Genomic DNA, 22,320 nt, shown 5'->3' with positions numbered 1-22,320 from the left:
CAGGGGGTGGAGCTAGCACCTACTGTTTCGCACTGCAGTTCAGATTGCGCTATCCTGAGATGGCGAATCTGAATTCCATGGAGAAGCAGAAAGCTGGGCTTTCAATTTCTTCATGAATCACACTCACCATACTAAAGTATGGCAATGCAATTCGGGCACAGAGCAGGGGTGCTGCTGGAGAAGTCAGGAATTTGTCCACTGTAACCAGCTCTGTGAATAGCCCAAAGCAGAGAAAAGCCCTGTTTTCTGCAAAACAGTGCTTTTTCTGCTCTATTGTAGACCCCAGTGTCTAGATAGAGATGGGAGCTGGCCCAAACAGTGAGCAGACACTGAGGCAACCTGGAATGTACTGTACTGTGTCCATTTACTAGTAAGAAATATGTAAAAAAAATTGTAATGCAAATTATACCAAACAGATTAGCTACTGTATATTGGGGATGGTATTGGGATCCCGGTGCTTTTTATCAGGAGCCAATTAGCCTACCCGTATATTTTTTTGAATGTAAGAGGACACTGGAGTACCCGAAGAAAACCCATGCAAGCACAGGGACAATATACAAACTCCACACAGTTAGGACTGTGGTGGGAATCAAACCCATGACCTCAGTGTTTTAAGGTAGTAATTACCAAAGAAATGCATAATTGGCTACCCAAAGTTTAAATAGCTGTGAGCCAGCACAGCAGTGCTATATATTCCTGGTGAAACTGCAAAGTGCCTAGTGCATTGTACATTCAAGAAATCCCAGTCAGAAACATAGTACAGTACTACATCCTCTGGGAGTAGTATAAGCATTGAACACCAAACAGTGTAGTAAAGAGTACAGTGCAGTACAAACTCACAAAGACAGATGTTGGACGGAAATCAGCAAAAGTAATACATGTATCAATCTCTTACTATCACCTGGTAAATTAAGTATGCGGAAAAGTCAGATCACTCCACATTCATGTACACAAGTGGTCATTCAAGAAGGAAAAATTATCAGATTCCCTGTCCAAGCCAAAAGGAGAAATATGTTTTGCATATATTGTGCTTTGTATCACCACAAACATTGGCAAGAAAATATAAATATTGTAGGGAACAGTGTTTCAAAGTGGATAGGTGTCTGAAGATGCAAATCCAAGGGCTGGATACATACCTGGCCAACAGATTTGCCCTATGGCCAATCCGCAATTCCTGATTTAAGTGTCGGGTGTGATGCAGACAGTTGAATACCTCTGGGCACTCATTCCTGACGCTATTCAACATTGCAATGCACGACATGTTCTGTATATGAAGTGTAAATGAGGGAATGAATCCGGCAATATGCATCTGTGTTTTAGATTTCTCTGTACAGCTGTAATTTCTTGATTTATATTGTTGTATGTATTTTATATCTAAAATTGAGAAGTTAAATAAAGTTTATAAGAAACTAAAACAAAATTGCAGTCAATTGAATTCCACCCTTACACCTAACTGACTTGACCTTTAGCAAAGTGTTGATTACAGTGAATGAACATTCTTTAATCTTGACAATACCCCTCTCATATAGTCGTAATGTTATTTAAAACAATAGGCAGCTTATGTAGCGTTGAATGTAGGTTTACTTGCGTAATATATGGAATTCTGTACTGTGCATATGCACCAAGAATGCATTAGCACACATCCTATGCAGATTTGTTGTATCTTACTCTTATGACTCCTTGCTCTTGGAGTGGATGATCCAGGGGTAGAATGGGGATGGGCTACTGTAGGCCAAATACAGTAAGGCCATGGGCATAAACCATGACTAAGGTAGACCTGAACACATTTAAATGTGTGAGAAGGCATATCTCATGTGGGTGCTGTAATGCTGACATAATGAAATGTAATGCTGATGAAAGTGAACAGCAGTACTAGTTATCCACTTCTAACTGGCTGATTGCATCATGACCCTTCCCACTTAATTATTTAGTGTGGCTGCTATATTATATGAAATTGTTGTTGTCTGTTCACATTATTTAATTGATATTTCCATTTAGACTGCACTAGGAAAGAACTTGCATATGATAATGTTATAGAATTGGACACATTCTTAGTAGCATATGACTGCATGTATGCTCATACAGGCCTTTTGTCTAAGCATGCATCTTATTCTACTTACATGTAGGACATAAATGCATCCTGCTCTACCTAAACCCATAACTATGGAAGTGATATGGTACTAAACTGTATAATGCAGCAAGTCTAAATGACAAACTACAATTTCATACAGGTGAGTGCAGGAAATCCAATGGTAGGTGGCAAAAGTCAGAAAGACAATTAGAACTTGTTGTTGGAAGAAATTGCTGCAGAAAAGATTTGTTCCTCCATGTCTGGCTTTGAGACACTGGTGTTGATTATATATTACATAAGATAGAGTGCTGTATAAGCATAAGAAAAAAATATTTAATTGGCTTAATTGGCAGTATTGCTGGACTGAGACTGAATTCTTAGGGGGTAGTATACAAGTGGAGGAGACAACAGTTTACCACAGGAAACAACAATACTGCTACAGTATGTTCCCCCAGTCATGTATGGACAAGTTAAACACCAGTCAGTGTTACATTGTGGACCCTTATTTGCCTGGAGTAGACTATGGGCCTGATTCATGATGTAAAGAATTTCACAGCCACAACGTAGCAGCAATGTAATTCTGTCTAATTAATATTCTAATGCAACAGGAGGTGCATATAGTAGATAGACATCTCCTGTTAGAATTAGCGAGAATTCGAGTGGTGCATCTAAAGTCACAGCCTCGGATCAACACAATGATTATTGGACGCAGTTTGCAATGGTTAAAGGCACCAGTCAGCCTGCGTAAGCTGAAGCTTACTTTGGATGGCCATATGAATTGGACACATGGGTCCAGGAAGTCTGTGTCCAACGACGCAGACCCTGGACCCATCACGCCTTCAAACAAAGGTGACAGCCCCTCATTTTTAAGAGCGATGCCAGGTGCCATCCCCACTCTGCCCCCAAGTGGTGCAGTATGTCAGTTATGCTGTGGCTGATGGGGCTGCGAGCGACAATACAAGACCAGTTCAGCACATGCACAGAATAGGTCTTGCGTGTGCACCCCCCCCATACATTGTATTTATACTCAAACCATTAGGTTTGTGCAGTGGTGCCAAGAGAGGGGGGAGGGAGTACTAATTACCTGGGCCCAGGTCTTATGGAGGAGCCCAGGTCATCTTCCCCTTACCAGGTAGCAGCATCTGCATGAAAAACAACAACAGATAGCAGCGCTAATGTAGTGATGGATTGATAAATTATAATAAGAAGAATTGAGTGATAATTATTTCACATTTAATAGGGTATAAAATTAAAACAAATTAAAACCATATATATATATATATATATATATATATGGAAAATTCCTGACAATCAACATTATTTAAAATAGGGTCAAAATATTTAGTGCCAATGTCAATGTATCACATTCCTGTTAATAGTAACTGGATAGCAGAAATTAGAGACAGACTGACAGCGCAGTCTCACCCGTAAATTTTACCAAAGCAGCTAGAGGTGTAGTCCCATAAGAAAGTCTCTTACATCAGGTCAAAACCAGCCAGGTTCTGTGAATCCTCAATTAGCGTGGTGTCCTCCTTAAATCTGAAGGATTGGTGATGTTCCAAGAGAATATGATCCAGGCCCTATATGTTTAATAAAGAGATTCATATTATGAAGCATGTGTATCTGTCTATAATATTACATAATATTTATATAATAGTTGTAGAAGGTCTGTCAAGTCTCCTCAGTGTGCTCACAGGGGAAGCCTAGGTGAGTTTTTCAGTGACACTAAGAGGGACAGACTTAGTAGAGGAATACTGGCCACTGAGATAAGTATACGAGAGGTGAGGAAGGGGTTGGAAAAGAAAACAGGGGTTTGGGATGGAGAGATGGGGGTGGGGTTGGATTGTGTGAGCCATGATGGATCATGGCAGCATAGAGAGGTGCAGGGACAACAGGGGTGGAGACTGAGGGTCACATTATACTAGTATTTCTTTAAAGGAAGCTTATAAATGAGGCAACAGCAAATGCAGTTTTGGAAGGCTACAGAGATTCTCATGGTATATCCTTTAGCAAGGAATATATAAAGAAATATTTTACAGTTAGAATAAACCATGGTGAATCTGCTTCAGCAATATAAACTTGATGAACATTGCTGTCTGCTAGAATAGGAAAGTCAGACACTGAATGTTTGCTGGAGGCCTGAAAGTTTATGGACAGATTTGACTTTGACATTTTAGGTGCTAGGTAGAATATATAAGTCAGAAGCACACCCCAGGTGTAATATAAGCTCAAAAACTGAGGGAAGTATGTTTATAGATGTTGACTCTATACAGGATTCTACTGGACTTTGCAAATCAAGATTGTATTTTAAATGTTGTTTCTAAAGTGAACAAAAATCTTTTCATTAAGAAACGTTGCCCTAGAAAAGAACGTCTAACAAGACACGAAAGATTAAGTGAAGGACTATGCATTTACCACAGGTGGATTACACAGACTAGTTGCAGACAAATAGTGTACTGTTATCACAGATACAAGATATTAGTTCTGGCAAGAGATGGATGGTAATGAGCTGTAACTAGAAGTCACAGCCAATTACTAATAAAATTTGGATCTCCTATCTCCTGCGCTCCCCCAATATGTAAATATAAAAAAAGGAATGAACCTCTACTTATCTTAGAAGGCCGGTATTTTTTTCACACGTCCAACCTTCTTCTCATTAGATTTTATTACGAGTATTATTAGATGGTATTATTCCAATGGTCCAACAATAACCCATGCAAGAGAAAATAAAACACAATCTAGTGTAATACCGTCATACAAATCCCTCCATTGGATAAAGATACAACATAGATTCATAAGTTCGAATCTATAATAAGTGTGATCCACACATATGTATAAAATACAATTTCTTTAATACTAAAAGTTCCAATCATAAAATATGTTTCAGACACATTAGTACATGACACATGTCCGCTTTTACATCCAATAATTTGTGAGGCCTTGAAAAAGATCAGCGAATTTGATCGAAACGCGTTGGTGACGGTGAGGACTTGTGACGGACATACCAGATGAGGAGAGGACGGGGTGCTGACCATTGGAGCTGATTTTCCCTGGGATTGCTGAAACATCTGCACAGCTTTTATATAAGCACTTCAAAATTCCCAAATCTGGTAGGAAGCCACCCTCACAAATTATTGGATGTAAAAGCGGACATGTGTCATGTACTAATGTGACTGAAACATATTTTATGATTGGAACGTTTAGTATTAAAGAAGTTGTATTTTATACATATGTGTGGATCACACTTATTATAGATTCGAACTTATGAATCTATGTTGTATCTTTATCCAATGAAGGGATTTGTATGACGGTATTACACTAGATTGTGTTTTATTTTCTCTTGCATGGGTTATTGTTGGACCATTGGAATAATACCATCTAATAATACTCGTAATAAAATCTAATGAGAAGAAGGTTGGACGTGTGAAAAAAATACCGGCCTTCTAAGATAAGTAGAGGTTCATTCCTTTTTTATATTTACATATTGGGGGAGCGCAGGAGATAGGAGATCCAATTTTTATTAATAATTGGATAACTTTATTGGGGTGAGGGTAACACCCTTTTTTTGGATTTCCATTCCCCTGCTGCTTGTAAGCGCTTTTTCATGCAGGTGTATTTCTGACCATTTTCTAGAAGTCACAGCCATTGCAGATCCAGACATACTACTTAAACAATGCACAGAGTTTAATCTTTAGTTGTTCTATGCTGGGGCTACTTTTGCTGCCAAACTAGGGGGAGATCACAAAAATATTGGAGAGTGACCAGCAAAGACTTGGACCACATTACTTCCAAATTGTCCAACTTTCGCACAAAAAATGAGGACCTTGAGAACTGCATTCGCCGAAGTAAAATACTCATACGCAACATACCAGAATCCATTCCTCAGGAGATTTTGGAACCCATGTTGTTGCTGTTGTTAAGTTCCACCAAGTTGCTGCTGACTTATGTTGATGCTATGTATAGCTGTCCTAAATAAATTTCAAACTTCCGTCAAGCAACTCAATATTGATTGTGTGGTATCCATAGTTGTTGTGATTGTATCAAGCCATCTCGCTTGAACCCTTAGAACCCTATCTTTATAAATTGTTCTCCATTATCCCTAAACTGGGTACTCGGCAAATGCCTCTGAAAAGGGCTCATCATGCTCTCCAGCCCAAACTGCGGGATTGAAAAAACCCTTGTGATGTAGCCCTCCGCTTCCTCAGCTGCAAGGACAAAGAGAGAATAGCAGCACTCACCGGAGGCAAATTCCACTTCCTCTTCAACTCTATCAAATGTCAGTGATTTCAGAATTACGCTTCCTTGACCATAGCAAAACGGAGACAATTTTGAGACCTAACTAATGGATTATATTTATTACTCTGCCCCTATCTACACCTATTATAGAATTTACCTCTTATTTTAAGTCCCCCCCGGCCTCTAAACATTTACTCAACTCCATGATCACCCCCAACCCCTGGTCTGATCACTCTTCCTTCAATTCGACATTTGACATTTTGGACTTGCCAATTTCTCGGCCCTCATGACGTTTGAACAAAACGCTTTTAAAAATCCTGCACTTCAAAACTCAAATGACTGATATATTTAAGTATTTCTTTGCCCTCAATATCTCAGAAACCAGATGTACCCCTCTTGCCTGGGAGGCCTATAAGGCCATCCTACATGGCCACCTGATCAGTTATGCGTCTCATAAGAATTAGGAACAGAAGAAATCTTTACAAACCCTCACTGACCAGGTCTATGCTCTGGATTCTCTTCAAAATGCACTCCATCTGGTGCTAATTACAATTGGCTCGTCGAGGCGAGGCCGACTCTTAATGCTATTCTCTCAGAGAAAATCAATGTCACTTTGCTGGTTAAATCAGTGGTTTTACGAGAAGAGTAACAAGGACGACACCCTTCTTGTAAACTGCCTAAAGGCCTGTAAGGCTGCTTCGACTATAGCCTTGATTAAAGTTGCAATGGGTAATCTTCATTATAACCCCTCTGAGATCAACTCCATCTTCTCTGATTATTACACACGTCTTTCGAATTCCCCGAACCTTACTTCTAAATTACCTGCACCGACCACACACACGTCAGAATATCTTGCTTCCTGTTCTATGCTCCAGACTGACCAGTTTACCTCTTCTGCACTATGCTGCCGTATCACTAAAGAAGAGAATTCTTCTGAAAAAGATAGATTAGGTGCAATAGGGTGCGCTAAATGCGTGAAATACACATAAGAGTAGATTTATGTCTTATGTGCTGAAATAAAAAGTAATACTTCCCTTAATACTACCCCGTGTGCCATTAAAGAAGAGGGTTTGGCGAGAAGGATTCTGGATCACCACGATGGAACCATCATACTGGTGTAACCGGCAGCTGATCTCCGCTGTGCCCCCCTCTACGACTGTCACGTTCTCAGCTTGCACCTCCTGACAGAGAACTCTGAATGAATTCCTCTTATGCGCTGCCTGTCTTCTGATTCTCCTCCTCGCCAAACCCTCTTCTTTAATGGCACACGGGGTAGTATTAAGGGAAGTATTACTTTTTATTTCAGCACATAAGACATAAATCTACTCTTATGTGTATTTCACGCATTTAGCGCACCCTATTGCACCTAATCTATCTTTTTCACTATTACACACTGGTATAAGGGAATACCATTGGTGCAAAGGGGTAGCTGCTTTTGCCGGTGGCGCCATATTCGTTCTCTATACTTCTTCTATACTACAAGAGAATTCTTCTGTTCGCTAACTCCAGAAGCCCTCTAAAGCACCGGGATTGGACTGTCTCCTCTTCTCCTACTACAAGACTTTTAAGAACTCTCTCTTACCTCATATTATAAAAACTTTCAATAAAGTCTTAGATGGAAGCCTTTTCCTCCCAGAAACCACCAAAGCCCTCATAACTGTAATTCTCAAACCTGGTAAAGACCATCAACTGGTATACAACTATCGCCCAATTTCCCTCCTAAATACAGATCTTAAACTTAATCTAATACCTCTCCTTCCCTCCCTCATCCACCCAGTTCAAGTGACCATTGTCCCTTTTAGACAGGTTTGGGATAATATCAGATGCACCGTTAATTTAATTCACAATTCTAATGTCCTTAAACTCCCTTCAATACTCCTGACCTTAGACACAGAGAAGGCCTTTGATAGGGTCTCCTGGACATTCCTGAATCACACTCTTCGAAGGTTTGGCTTTCAAGGTACTTTTCTCCAGCCCATACAAGCTCTTTACTACAATCCATCTACCTCCGTCCTGGTGGGTGGGATTCTCTCAAATCTGTTTACCATCTTAAAAAGAACACAGCAGGGGTGCCCTCTCTTGCTGCTATTTTTCCCCCTGGTTATTGGACCCCTTGTATCCGCATCAACCCTGACATTATAAGCATTTCTATTAGAGAATCCCATTACATCTATTGGACATATTCCTCACCCTTACTAATCACTAAATCTCCCTCCCCAACCTTTTCAAATAACTCTCTTTATATGACCATTTTTCAGGGTATGAGATCAACCATGGCAAATCAGAGGCCTGTCCTTGCACATTCCAGCTTTGGCCCTGCACCTTCTCAAGCTTAACTTTTCTTTCACGTGGTGACACTGACTCCATTAAATATCTTGGAATTTCTTTGACTAAATCTGATGACTCCCTATATAAAGCTAATTACCTTCCTCTGCTCAGGGGGATTTAACAAGATATCCTTTGGTAGCAAAAACTCTTTATATCTTGGATTTGCCGCATTAACGTTATTAAAATGAACATTTTACCAAAACGTATGTACTTTTTTAAACCGTTCCTATAGCAGTCTCTTCTCAAGTCATTGTGTGTCTTCAAACCTCATAATGTAAGTTTATATGGATCAACAAGAAACCCCGCCTGTGCAGAGAAACCCTCCATAAGAGCTCCTATCTTGGAGCCCTAGACCTCCCATTATTGTCCAAATACTGTCATTTTCCAAGAGGCACAAAACAATGGGTGGAATTGGAAAGCAATCATGCATGGATTGATTCTATCTCCCACCTTCCGTGGCCCACCCATTTGCTCAGACCTGGAGGAGCTTTGTTGGTTCCCACTATTGCCCTTACTTTGTCGTTCTGGGACTCGCTAGCCACTAAACTCTCCATCTCTACCTACCCTTGCAATAAAAACTCCTCAGAGGCACCAACCCTCTTCCCCCTGGCTGCTCCCCTCTCATGGACTCTAATTGGACTGTGGCAGGCATTGCCTAATTTCGCCATGCACTTGACATATTCGCATCCCAGTCTTTTGCGGGGCTTCAGGAGAGGCACTTTCTGCTGAACACATACTCCTACCAGTATCTACAAATCCAAAATTTTGTCACCATGTCCATTAGGGAATATGGCCCTTCCCTAAAACCCAATGGCAACTGAATGTCTTTGTATCTATCACCCCATGGATAAAGGCATTATTTCCCTGCTATAGCACATCATGTTGTCCCCAGACTCTTCCTCCCCGGGCTGCCCATGAACTATCCTGAGAAACTGATATGGGGGTGCCCCTATAAGTGGAGACATGGGAAGCTATCCGCTTAAATGTCTCTAAATACTCTATTAGTGTCTCTATTAAAGAAAACTCTTACAAAGTCTACATGCATTGGTACCTAGTCACGGAACATTTGCACCATTATTTGCACATTTTCCCCTCTGATTCAAACTTTTGTTGGTGTCAGTGCGGTATGAAAGGTTCATTCTATCATGTTTGGTAGACTTGCCCTCAGATTGCTCCTTTTAGGTCTTGGTTCAACAACTTATAGCCTCTGTGATTCCCAACTGTCCCTCCCTCACTCCAGTGATACTACTTCTGTGTGCCTCAGCTTGCCAGCTCGCCAAATCAGACAACAAAATGATTCTCCATATAGCTTACGCAGCTAAATTCAAATTGCGTAAGCTTGGAAACATCATTCCACTTCATCCCGTCTTGAACTCTTAAACTGAATTTGGTTTGTACCCAAAATGGAGTATCTCTCAAGCCTGCAAAACAACACAGCGGACAAGCTTCATGACACTTGGTCTGCATGGCATATACTCCACAATACAACTCTCCCTGGCCTTACTTAACTCTTTTTTTTACCAGATGTTCCTTCCCATCTGGTATTCTCTGTGCTATACATCCTCTTACACTTCGGCTTGCTCTCATCTCTGGCCTTTGCTTTTTCTCTGTTCCCCCTCTGTTCAGATTACACAATCCTGAGACAGTGAATGTGAACTCCATGGAGAAGCGGAAAGCAGAGCTTTCCCTTCTTTCATGAATCACACTCATAATACAAAGGTATGGTGATGCTATTCAGGAAGTTCTCTACGGTAACCCGCTCAGTAAATGTCCAAGTCTTGAAATGTGATAACCTCATGTGACAAATAACAAGTAACAAATTTTATTTTGTCTTTTTTTTAATTTGGCAAAACAGCAACCACAGCAAAAAGCAAACATGGAGAAGCCGTGTGAGAAAAAATCCACCCATTGGCGTTTCTATAATGGGTGCAGTGTGTGCGGTGCACACGGGCCCCTGGATCCAGGGGGGCATTATGCCAGAGTCTACTGCTGCCGGAGAGGAGGGGGCCCACGACGGAGGCTGCACGCGGGTCCCCTCCTCTCTTAAAGTGCCCCTGAATCCGCCCCATGATACAGTATACAGTAGCAATGTAGAACCACCTTGAACACTAGTAAAATAATAAGAAAAGTCACCTCATTCCCTAGGTATTTTCTCAATAACTTTTGGCCCACTTCTCCTCACAGCACTGCTTCATTTCTTTGAGGTTGAGGGCATATGTGTATATACAGATCTCTTAACATCTCATCATCACCTCCCAGGATGAAGGGGGAGGGGGGTGTTATACTGTATGGAAATTTTCACGGTGACATAGGGGAACATGTACTACCAGTGATAAAATTGGAGAAGTGAACCAAACAGCTGCTCTGTACACTTTTATAGTATGCAAATGATAAATGTTACGTCAATGCTGATTGGTTGCAACTTCTCCACTGGCTCACTTCACTTTTATCACTGCTTAGTACATATCCCCCATAGTCAAAAGTGGATGAGCCAACATGTATTGCACATAAAATGATGCTTCATCCAGGTTGGCAATATGCTGGGATAAAAATTGAAGCCTTAAAGGCATTGTAACTGCCCTTGTTTTCTATTAAGGCAATGCTGTTTTAAAGGTTATTTCTTTTTTAATTTCCTATGAAGTATTTAGAGCAATTAGTGTACATGGATGATAACTTTGCTGTTTCTTGATTTTTGTTTGATGCATTTTTTCCTTTCTGGATCTGTTCATAGCCAGATTAAGGTGGGGGCACAGGGGATACTGTACCCTGTGCCCCCCATATGTCAGGGGGCCCCCCGGCCAGGGCACACTGAACTCACTAGCTTTCCCTCTTGTGCAGCAGCAGAATCAAGCAGCCAGAATGTAAGCAGGGCAGTATGCAGTGCAGGCAGAGACACAGGAGTATCAGGTTTCATGAGCTACCAACAGAGCTCCCCGACCAAAGAAAAGGTAGGAAGGGGGAGAGAGCTGCAAGTGACCCAGCGATCCCAGCTTCTCCTCCTCCCCTCCTGGGTGTCTGGGTCTTGTGTAGCCTGTTATCTAATGAGAGCATTTAGGTCGAGAGAGACACACACACATAGTGTCCTCCTGAGTCCTGTACCAGTGTGTAAGTAGTACAGAGGCTGCTGCTATGGCATTTTTGCAAGATAAATTATAGATTTTATTTTTCTGTGTGTATTTTAAAGTTGTTTAAGTTATCTTTCTTCCACTTTGTAAACTTTATAAAATAGTTGTCTCTCAATTAGGTGTACCTATAAACATTACTCAGGCATTATTAAGCTATTAATTTAAATTATATATATATATATATATATATATATATATATATATATATATATATATAATTGGTTTAAATTTAAAATACACAATCCATACCTCCCAACATGACCCATTCCAGGAGGGGCAAAATGCTCTCTACCTGGACGTCCTTTTTAATTCATGATTGCAACACAGGTGACACCAATCATGTATTAAGAGGGAAGTCAGGTAGTGAGCATTTTGTCCCTCCTGGAATGTATTCATTTTGGGAGTTATGCACAATCTAATATACAGTACAACCCCCCCCCCCCCCCCTTACCTCAGGCTCCCCTCTATGAGTGGCAATTACTATATTTTCCAACTCGTTCCTTCAACTGGGAGAATGCATAGTAGGAATTTCTTACTTAAATCTGAGCACGTCTCTTTGGAGGAGGCACTTTGATGATGTCTTTCCTGCATAGAACTACTTCTGGGCATTTATGTGCCTTCAACAATATTCATTCACAGTGACATAAATAAACAAAACGATCCACTAGAAATATACTGGAATAAATCAGTGTTTATACCCAGCATCTGCAATCATTTGGTTCTGGACACTTGTTCAGAGTTTAAAAGATTTACCCATACAACTGCTACTAAGGAAATGTAAAGGTAAATATACGGGGTGTGCGTTTACCAGATTCTGACCCCAAGTGTAAAGCTTGGCTTCAGTTTTGCTCTCCAGCTCCTTTATCACAATTTGTGTGGGTGAGGGAAGAAACATAGGGGGGTAATTCCGAGTTGATTGCTAGCTGCCGTTCGCAGCTCAGTGATCAGGCTAAAAAACGGCATTTCTGCGTATGCACCGCAATGCGCAGGTGCGTCGTACGGGTACAATGAGCATCGTGGATTTGCACAGAGTGTAACAAACGTTCCAGTCGCACGGCCGAACGCAGGAAGATTGACATGAAGTGGGCGTTTCTGGGTGTCAACTGACCGTTTTCAGGGAGTGCTTAGAAAAACGCAGGCATTGCAGAGAAAACACAGGCATGGCTGGGCGTTTGCTGGGTGAGTGTGTGACGTCAAAAGCCGTTCCTCCGTCGTTAGAATCAACGCACACGAAGAGTAACTACAGGGCTGGTCTTGTTTTGCACAAAAAGATTTTGCAGGTGCTGTGCTGCACAAGCGTTTGCACTTCTGCAAAGCGACAATACACTCCCCAGTGGGCAGCGACAATGCATTTGCACGGCTGCTAAAAACTGCTAGCAAGCGATCAACTCGGAATGACCCCCATTGTGTACATTGCTGATCATTATACGGGCTATATTTATGTTTCTGATGGATGGTAATAGAGTGGAGATGTTAAGGATGAAAGGGACCCTGCTGAGATTTATTTTACCGACATATGTGTAAAGCTTATATTATATTACAGTGTAATCAACCTGCTCCTCTTACACCGCTATTCCTATATGTGCTGCATTGATCTGGGCAGGTGCATATTAAGACTGGATGTGTCCATGAGAAGTTTTCATCCGGGCCCCTTCCTCCCTAGACAGCAGCACAAGTAACTAGACTCTGTTGCTGTGCCAGAGTCTACTGCGCATGCACCGGTCTCTGCAACACTGTCTTGGTGACTGCAGCGCTGCTGCTGCCGATGTGGGTCTCAGGTAAATATTGAAGAACAAGAGGGTAGGTTGTGCGGTGTGGGCCCAATGGACCCAGGGGCCCATGTGCACCATACATCCTGCACCCATGTTCTGCAGATTTCACCTCTCCGGAGACCAAGGTTGGCAGTGGCAGAACGGGTGTAGTAGGGTATTTCGGCGGCCGGGCTCCCAGCGGCCAGCATACCGGTGCCGGAATCCCGACCGCCGGCATACCGACAGCTGGGCGAGCACAAATGAGCCCCTTGCGGGCTCGCTGCGCTCGCCACGTTGCGGGCATGGTGGTGCGCTACGCGCGCCACAATATCTATTCTTCCTCCAGGGGGGTCATGGACCCCCAAGAGGGAGAAAAATTGTCGGTATGCCGGCTGTCTGGATTCCGGCACCGGTATACTGTGCGCCAGGATCCCGACAGTCGGCAAACTGAAGACCACCCGGCAGAACTGCACAAATCACAAGGAAAATGGCACTGAATCTGAGCCTTCCATAAACTGTACTATGGAAAATAAATTCACACTTTACAGTATAACTTCCCTAGATTTTCTGCATACAGTTTTCACATTTTAGGAAAAATATTTTGGCTGCATCTTTTTCCGCAACAGTATCTGCATCCGGTCTTAACTGTGCATGCCTCATTAGCGAACCATGCAATTGCAATGGGTGTTTCTGAGTGGTAATGGGGTGTGTGGCTAGCATAATTGAGTGTATCATGGGTATGTTGGTGTTGGAGGCAGTGTCTAAAGAAGATGCAGTTGGACTGGTGGCCATGGTCAGTTGGACATTTTAAGCCTGCCATCAGGCAGGTAAGTGTTCAATGGTGCAACTAATGATGTGCACATTGGCAGATTTGTGCCACAGCTGGTGGGTGTCTCAATAGGACTCCCATCGGCTGCAGCTTTTCCATAAAGACACAGTAGGGGCAAAAGTCACATCTTCAGCCTCTGAATCACCCCCATTTTGTCAGTCTGAGAAAAAAATCCTCTAATTCACATTTTGTTCCTTATGCACTTAGGATAGGAGGAATGTCATAACTAGAGATGAGCGGTTTTGATTTGGTGAAATCCAAACGGCTCCAAGCATCCCCTATCTGGGCAGTCAAGCCTGGGGCTCAGATCTGCTCTGGGTGCCTTGAGCCCGGCCCAAGGCAAACACGTTAGATTCCGCTGTCTGATCTCACCTGTTCACCCCGGGCGGCAATTTCCTCATAGGCTTTAATAAGTGAAGATTGCTGCCCACACCACTGTGACACCACCACTCGTACTGCCCACACTGCCACCTGCACTGCTGGCACCCCCGCACTGAGGATACCGCTGGCACTCCCGCGTTGCCAACACCCCCGCACTGTGGACACCGCCAGCACTCCTGCACTGCCAGCACAACCGGTACCCCCACACTGCTGACTCAGCCGACTCGCCCCCACACTGCTGACACATCCTTGCACTGAGGACACCACCGGCACTCCTGCACTGCCAACACAGCTGGCATCCCTGCACTGCTGACTCAGCTGGCAACCCCACACTGCTGACACACCCCAGCACTGAGGACACCATCAGCACTCCCGCATTGCTAACACCACCAGCACCCCAGAAGTACCAACACCGCCTGTAACCTCACACTGAGGACACTGCCAGCACTGCCGACACTCCTACAGTAAGGATATCCCTGGCACCCCGCTCTGCCATCAACTACCAGCAGTAATGACACCGCCAGCAACTCTGCACTGAGGACACCACCGTCACTGCCGACACAGCCAGCACCACAGCAGTACAGACACCGCCGGCAACCCCACACTGATGACACTGTTAGCACTGCCGACACCCCTGCAGTAAGAATACCCCTGGCACCCTGCACTGCCGACACAGCCAGCAGAACTGACACCACCAGCATCCCCTGTCACAGTAAGTGCACAATTGGTGTATCCACAATGCACTGTATCCAACCAGTAATATATCCCGTACTGTATCCGACCCGCACAGTATCCAACCAGCACTGTATCCAACCCACTCTGTATCCTGCACTGTATCCAACCTGTCCTGTATCCCACACTGTATCCAACCCACATTGTATCCAACCCACATTGTTTACCGCAGTTTAGCCAGCCAGCCTTTGGCCAATATTGGTGAAAACAATATTGTGAGCTGTGAGGAGGTCAAAATTGAGTGGAAATGACTGGAAATTAATGTTATTGGGGTTAATAATTCTCTAGAGACAAAAAAGACCCAAATTAAGTGATTTTACCTTTTTTGTAAATTTTTGAAAAAAATCCAAATCCAAAGCTAGTCACGTGATTTGGCAAATCCAGATCCAAAGCTTGCCAACGAATTAGAACCAAACCTAAATCCTGCAAAAATGGCTCGGCGCACATTTCTAGTCATAACCACATCTTTTCAATTAGTCTGTAATGCACACTACATCATTTTTGATCTTCAGTTTAGCCTTGTATGAATTAAAGCAGACTTTTGTATACAGCACCCAGCTGCTGCATGTGTTGTGTATATATGGACTCTCATTTGTTTTCAGATGTTCTTACTGCTTTCCAGGAATTCTGAGACTCAGAAATGAAGCATCTAGAATATAGAAGAAGCCTGAAGCATTTAACTCTCTGTTATTCTAGAATACTTCTGAGAAATGACACTAAACAGCATTTTTTTAATTCTCCACTGATAAAGTATACTTAGTAGTATACAAGGTGTAATTAGAAACTGTTCAAAACATTTTCTATATCTAAAGGACTTTAATGTAAATTGGCTAACTGTTTCTCCTGTTCCACCCAGATAGTTTTGCAGCCTTTCTGTACAAGTGCTGTTCTGTGATATCATTTACCTAGTATTGTGGGGGTGATTCTGAGTCAGACACAGGTGTAGTAGCAGCTGTGTCTTTTGGTGTAGTCACTACCTAGTCTATGGTAATGCCATTGGCAATGGACGTCCTATTGATATGCCTACCGGCTGCGGCGCAATTCTGCTGATATGCATACAAAAGGATGCACTATGAAGGACGATCAGCATGGCCATCAAACGGGATGTAGTTATATATCCCAAACCTTGAAAATCCCAACAGTCGGCATGCCGACTAGCCGGGACTATTCCCACTCATGGGTGTCCACAACACCCACAGAGTGGAAATGGAAACTGTGGCGAGCGCAGAGAGCCCGCAAGAGGCTTCATTGTGCTCGTCCCCACCGCCAGCATTCTGAGAGAGAGAATCAGAGAGATTACAGTAGGATGTGCCGTGCAAAGCGTGGTGCGCCACTGAAGGGGCGTGTCATACTCTGCCTAAAGGGCGTGTCTAGTTCCACAAATTGGCGTGTTTATGGTTAAATGCTTGTTGTTGCGAGATATTTCTATGTAATATTAGTAACAATTTATTTTGGAAGTATTGATACTAGCATTGCTGTCTGCAATACAGGGTTTCTTGTTTGAAATATATATTTGCTGTTATATTTCTTTTCTTCTCACTTAGCACAATATACATGGTAAACGTGATGCCTATGTAATAAATTCCAAATGTAAGTTGATTTTGTGTGAATTCATCCCTAAACATATGAGTAAATGATGATTTTGGTTTATTAGGTGTTATTTCATTGTGAACACTGGATTATTACATGTGCTGTTTTCCATACCATTACAGCATTAGCCAAATCATTACAGGCACCAGATACTCTAATTAAACAAATGTATCATACCAAAGAAAGATTTCTAACAACAAATCTTACGCTAACAGCTCACTCACAAGCAGTAGCAGCAGCACGCTATGGGTTAGTGCACAGCAGCATAGATAATAAGTGTATGAACATGAGCTGATGTCTCTTTCTCCTGTCAGGGTTCACACAAGGGGGGATAATGAGAGTTGTCCGCAGTGACTCCTGAGCAGCTACAGCAAATCACTGTTCTTGTAAAGAAACTCTATTGTCATCCCTGGCAGAATCTGAAGAATCCGGGAGATGTGACATACAAAGCAGGTCAGCAGGAGATTTATGGTTGAAATGGGAGCCTCCCGCAGGATGCGGGAGGGTAGGCAACTATGGTGCACAGTCAGTCCCTGGCAGTAAACATTGGGACATATGCACAGTGGGTCCCTGGTAGTAAACATTGGGAGGCATGCACAGTGCGTCCTGGTGGTAAACCTCAGGACACATGCACAGTGAGTCCTGATGGTAAACACTGGGATGCATGCACAGTGAGCCCTGACAGTAAACATTGGGATGCATACGCAGTAAGTCTCGGAAGCATTCTCAGATGTAAAAACCTGGGCGCTTGTGTCTGATGCTTTCCCTGCGTTTGACTCAGAATCACCCCCTACAGAATTCTGGCCCTTATAATTGAAGGAACTTAGCAGAGTCCTTGTTGAATGTGATTAGGGATTGGAGAGCTCTTCATTGAGCCCCTGTACTTTACAATAAAATGTCATAATGTAAGATTAGATATTTCGCAATTATCAACATAATAAACATACTAATAAGCATAAATTAAATAAAGGTAGTTCAGATGACACCTTCCTCTCGAGTTATTAAAGACAAATGAAGATGGAATAAACAGTGTTTTAGGACAACATATAATATGTCAGCATCTTTACACTTTCAGAAATTACTTGCTAATATCTATTTGAATTCTCATTGTCTCTTAGATATATTTACTATTACAATACTATTAATACTTGAATAAAGGAAAACAATCAGACATTATGGAACTCAACTCTTTCTAGTAAGATGTAAACAAACAGCAATATAATATTGTGAATAGTACTTTTTAGCGAATTTCTTAGAAGAATTTGGAGTTGGCAAAGCCATGTTGCACTGCAGGGAAGGGGGGGGGGGCAGATGTAACATGTGCAGAGAGAGTTAGATTTGGGTGGGGTGTGTTCAAACTGAAATCTAAATTGCAGTGTAAAAATAAAGCAGCCAGTATTTACCCTGCACAGAAACAATATAACCCACCCAAATCTAACTCTCTCTGCACGTTATATCTGCCACACCTGCAGTGCACATGGTTTTGCCCAACTACTAACAAATTTGCTGCTGCGATCAACTCTGAATTACCCCCTATGGGTGTGATACCCCTTTTCCACCTACTAAGCACGGTGGGTTGAAATTTAGATTTCAAATTTGCTGCTGCGATCAACTCTGAATTACCCCCATAGCCATTGTCTCGATTGTCTACTAACTATAGTCTTCACTGAGTATTTGATATATGTGCTTCATAACAATTTACAGTCCCACACTCCCCATCTCGTCACTCCAAATATTTTACACTTCAATATTGTAATGATGAACTTCTAAGCTTAATCAGCAGTGTCGTGTGGAAGAGAATGTAAAAAAATAAAAATAAATCAGCCGCCTCTAAACTCATCGACTTACTCCAACTGTTGCTTTCTCAATTTGGGGTAGCTGAGACCCGGACAATCTATAGAGAAGAAAACCAGCGAAGGAGAGATGAGCACAAAAGGATGTAAATAAAACGTATTTTAATCCTTAAATCAATTTAAATGGAAGAAATCACATGTACATAAAATTCAACAAATCAACACATACATATATCGTAGAAAATATGGAATGGCTAGTAATTTATGTCACTCATGAATAGAAACCTGGGGCCCGATTCAGACCTGATTGCTGCTGTGCGTTTTCGCACAGCAGGTGATTATCGATTGACTGCGCATGCGTATGCACCGCAATGCGCACGCACTTGGCCAAACAACAACAGGTATCGCCGAACAGTGACAAAAATTTCAATCACACAGCCATTCGCAAGGGGATTGACATGAAGAGGCCGTTTGTAGGTGGCAACTGAACGTTTTCAGGGAGTGTCAGTGAAAACGCAGGCGTTCCCAATTGTATTCTGGTAGGGTGTGTGACGTCAGCTCCGGACTCGATCAGCCTTTTCTCTTCGCACTGTATGAGTAAGTCCTGGGCTGCGCACAGACTGCACACAGTGGAAAAAACATTCGATGGTGAGTGAGCTGCAAATGGATTTGCAGCTGTCTGCTGGCTGAGGGATATTTTTAGCACGGTCTACACATGCGATCGAACACTCGCACGGGCGAATTTAAACTCCCTCTTGGGCGGCGCCTATCTGAATGCAGGACAGCAAAATTAGCAGCCCAGCGATCAGGTCTGAATTAGGCCCCTTGCTCCTTGGAGCAAATGTATGGTAAATCAATATCCACTGTAAAAATTCCTCTATGTGAAGTAAATCAATAGTTAATAAACACTTTTTATCACAGTCTCCAGAGTAAAGGAACCTTCATTAAAAGATATTCTTGTAGGCCGTTTAACTTTGTGTTTAATTGTATCAAGATACAATTTATAATTGTGATGGCAACAAGGTTATAATCTGCCAGATTACACATAAGGCTCTAAGAGCTTAGGTTACGTACAGTACTGTGGTTTTCAGGGCTGCTCATGAGACAATTTAGTGATGTGCACCGGACATTTTTCGGGTTTTGTGTTTTGGTTTTGGATTCGGTTCCACGGCCATGTTTTGGATTCGGACGCGTTTTGGCAAAACCTCCCTGAAATTTTTTTGTCGGATTCGGGTGTGTTTTGGATTCGGGTGTTTTTTTACAAAAAACCCTCAAAAACAGCTTAAATCATAGAATTTGGGGGTCATTTTGATCCCATAGTATTATTAACCTCAATAACCATAACTTACACTCATTCCAGTCTATTCTGAACACCTCACACCTCACAATATTATTTTTAGTCCTAAAATTTGCATCGAGGTCGCTGGATGACTAAGCTAAGCAACCCAAGTGGGCGACACAAACACCTGGACCATCTAGGAGTGGCACTGCAGTGTCAGGCAGGATGTCACTTCAAAAAAATAGTCCCCAAACAGCACATGATGCAAAGAAAAAAAGAGGCGCAATGAGGTAGCTGTGTGACTAAGCTAAGCGACCCAAGTGGCCGACACAAACACCTGGCCCATCTAGGAGTGGCACTGCAGTGTCAGACAGGATGGCACTTCAAAAAATAGTCCCCAAACAGCACATGATGCAAAGAGAAAAAAAAAGAGGTGCACCAAGGTCGCTGGATGACTAAGCTAAGCGACCCAAGTGGCCGACACAAACACCTGGCCCATCTATGAGTGGCACTGCAGTGTCAGACAGGATGGCAGATTTAAAAAATAGTCCCCAAACAGCACATGATGCAAAGAAAAAAAGAGGTGCCTGATTTAAACAAACTACCTCACCATCAGAATCCTCCTTGTCAATTTCCTCCTCAGCGCCAGCAACACCCATATCCTCATCCTGGTGTACTTCAACAGTGACATCTTCAATTTGACTATCAGGAACTGGACTGTGGGTGCTCCTTCCAGCACTTTCAGGGGGCGTGCAAATGGTGGAAGGCGCAACCTCTTCCCGTCCAGTGTTGGGAAGGTCAGGCATCGCAACCAACACAATTGGACTCTCCTTGGGGATTTGTGATATAGAAGAACGCACAGTTCTTTGCTGTGCTTTTGCCATCTTAACTCTTTTAAGTTTTCTAGCAGGAGGATGAGTGCTTCCATCCTCATGTGAAGCTGAACCACTAGCCATGAACATAGGCCAGGCCCTCAGCCGTTCCTTGCCACTCCGTGTCCAAAATGGCACATTGGCAAGTTTACGCTTCTCCTCAGGCGATTTTGATTTAGATTTTTGGGTCATTTTACTGAGCTTTATTTTTTTGGATTTTACATGCTCTCTACTATGACATTGGGCATCGGCCTTGGCAGACGACGTTGATGGCATTTCATCGTCTCGGCCATGACTAGTGGCAGCAGCTTCAGCACGAGGTGGAAGTGGATCTTGATCTTTCCCTATTTTACCCTCCATATTTTTGTTCTCCATTTTTTAATGTGTGGAATTATATGCCAGTAATATATCAATAGCAATGGCCTACTACTATATATACTGCGCACAACTGAAATGCACCACAGGTATGGATGGATAGTATACTTGACGACACAGAGGTAGGTAGAGCAGTGGCCTTCTGTACCGTACTCCTATATATTATATACTGGTGGTCAGCAAAATTATGCACTGTACTCCTACTATATACTACAATGCAGCACAGATATGGAGCGTTTTTCAGGCAGAGAACGTATAATACTGGTGGTCACTGTTCAGCAAAACTCTGCACTGTACTCCTCCTATATAATACTGCTGGTCCCCAGTCCCCACAATAAAGCAGTGTGAGCACAGATATATGCAGCACACTGAGCACAGATATGGAGCATTTTTCAGGCAGAGAACGTATAATACTGGTGGTCACTGGTCAGCAAAACTCTGCACTGTACTCCTCCTATAATACTGCTGGTCCCCAGAATAAAGATATTTACAGCCCCCTGAAAGTTCTGAAACAAAGTGAGAGGACGCCAGCCACATCCTCTCACTATCATTTCCAATGCACGAGTGAAAAATGGCGGCGACGCGCGGCTCCTTATATAGAATCCGAATCTCGCGAGAATCCGACAGCGGGATGATGACGTTCGGGCGCGCTCGGGTTAACCGAGCAATACTGGAGTATCCGAGTATGCCTCGGACCCGTGTAAAATGGGTGAAGTTCGGGGGGGTTCGGATTCCGAGGAACCGAACCCGCTCATCACTATGAGACATCCACGGCTGTTTCTGTGTCAGTGACTCTCATATAATTCCTTAGGGGGAATTTTCAATGGGATCACTCTGCGATATGTCCCATGTATGGACTACAAGTTCTGGCCACTGTGTAAAGGTAACAGTCGGCTGGCGGAGTTTCCCACGGATGTTAATAGCTGTGTACAATGCAAAAATCATTATTTGGGAGGGT

At 42.8% G+C, this 22,320-nt stretch overlaps 1 long non-coding RNA gene across 8 annotated transcripts in view; it reads right to left on the bottom strand.

Moving 5' to 3' along the window:
• Positions 1–3,292: 3,292 nt before the first annotated feature.
• The window catches only part of LOC134935417 (uncharacterized), a 132,516-nt gene continuing 113,488 nt past the window's right edge, over positions 3,293–22,320 (bottom strand). For 7 of the 8 annotated variants that reach the window (XR_010180125.1, XR_010180122.1, XR_010180124.1 and 4 more), the window contains 2 exons: positions 18,892–18,937; positions 3,293–3,651 (listed from right to left, as the gene is read on the bottom strand). This is a non-coding gene — a long non-coding RNA (uncharacterized LOC134935417). The remainder of the gene's footprint in view (positions 3,652–18,891; positions 18,938–22,320) is intronic. The other variant, XR_010180121.1, reaches the window with a different exon arrangement.

This window comes from Pseudophryne corroboree, chromosome 6 (assembly GCF_028390025.1).
Source record: "Pseudophryne corroboree isolate aPseCor3 chromosome 6, aPseCor3.hap2, whole genome shotgun sequence".
NCBI lineage: Eukaryota > Metazoa > Chordata > Amphibia > Anura > Myobatrachidae > Pseudophryne > Pseudophryne corroboree.
Note: the sequence above shows the minus strand (reverse complement) of the source record. Positions and strands in the feature narration are given on the sequence as shown.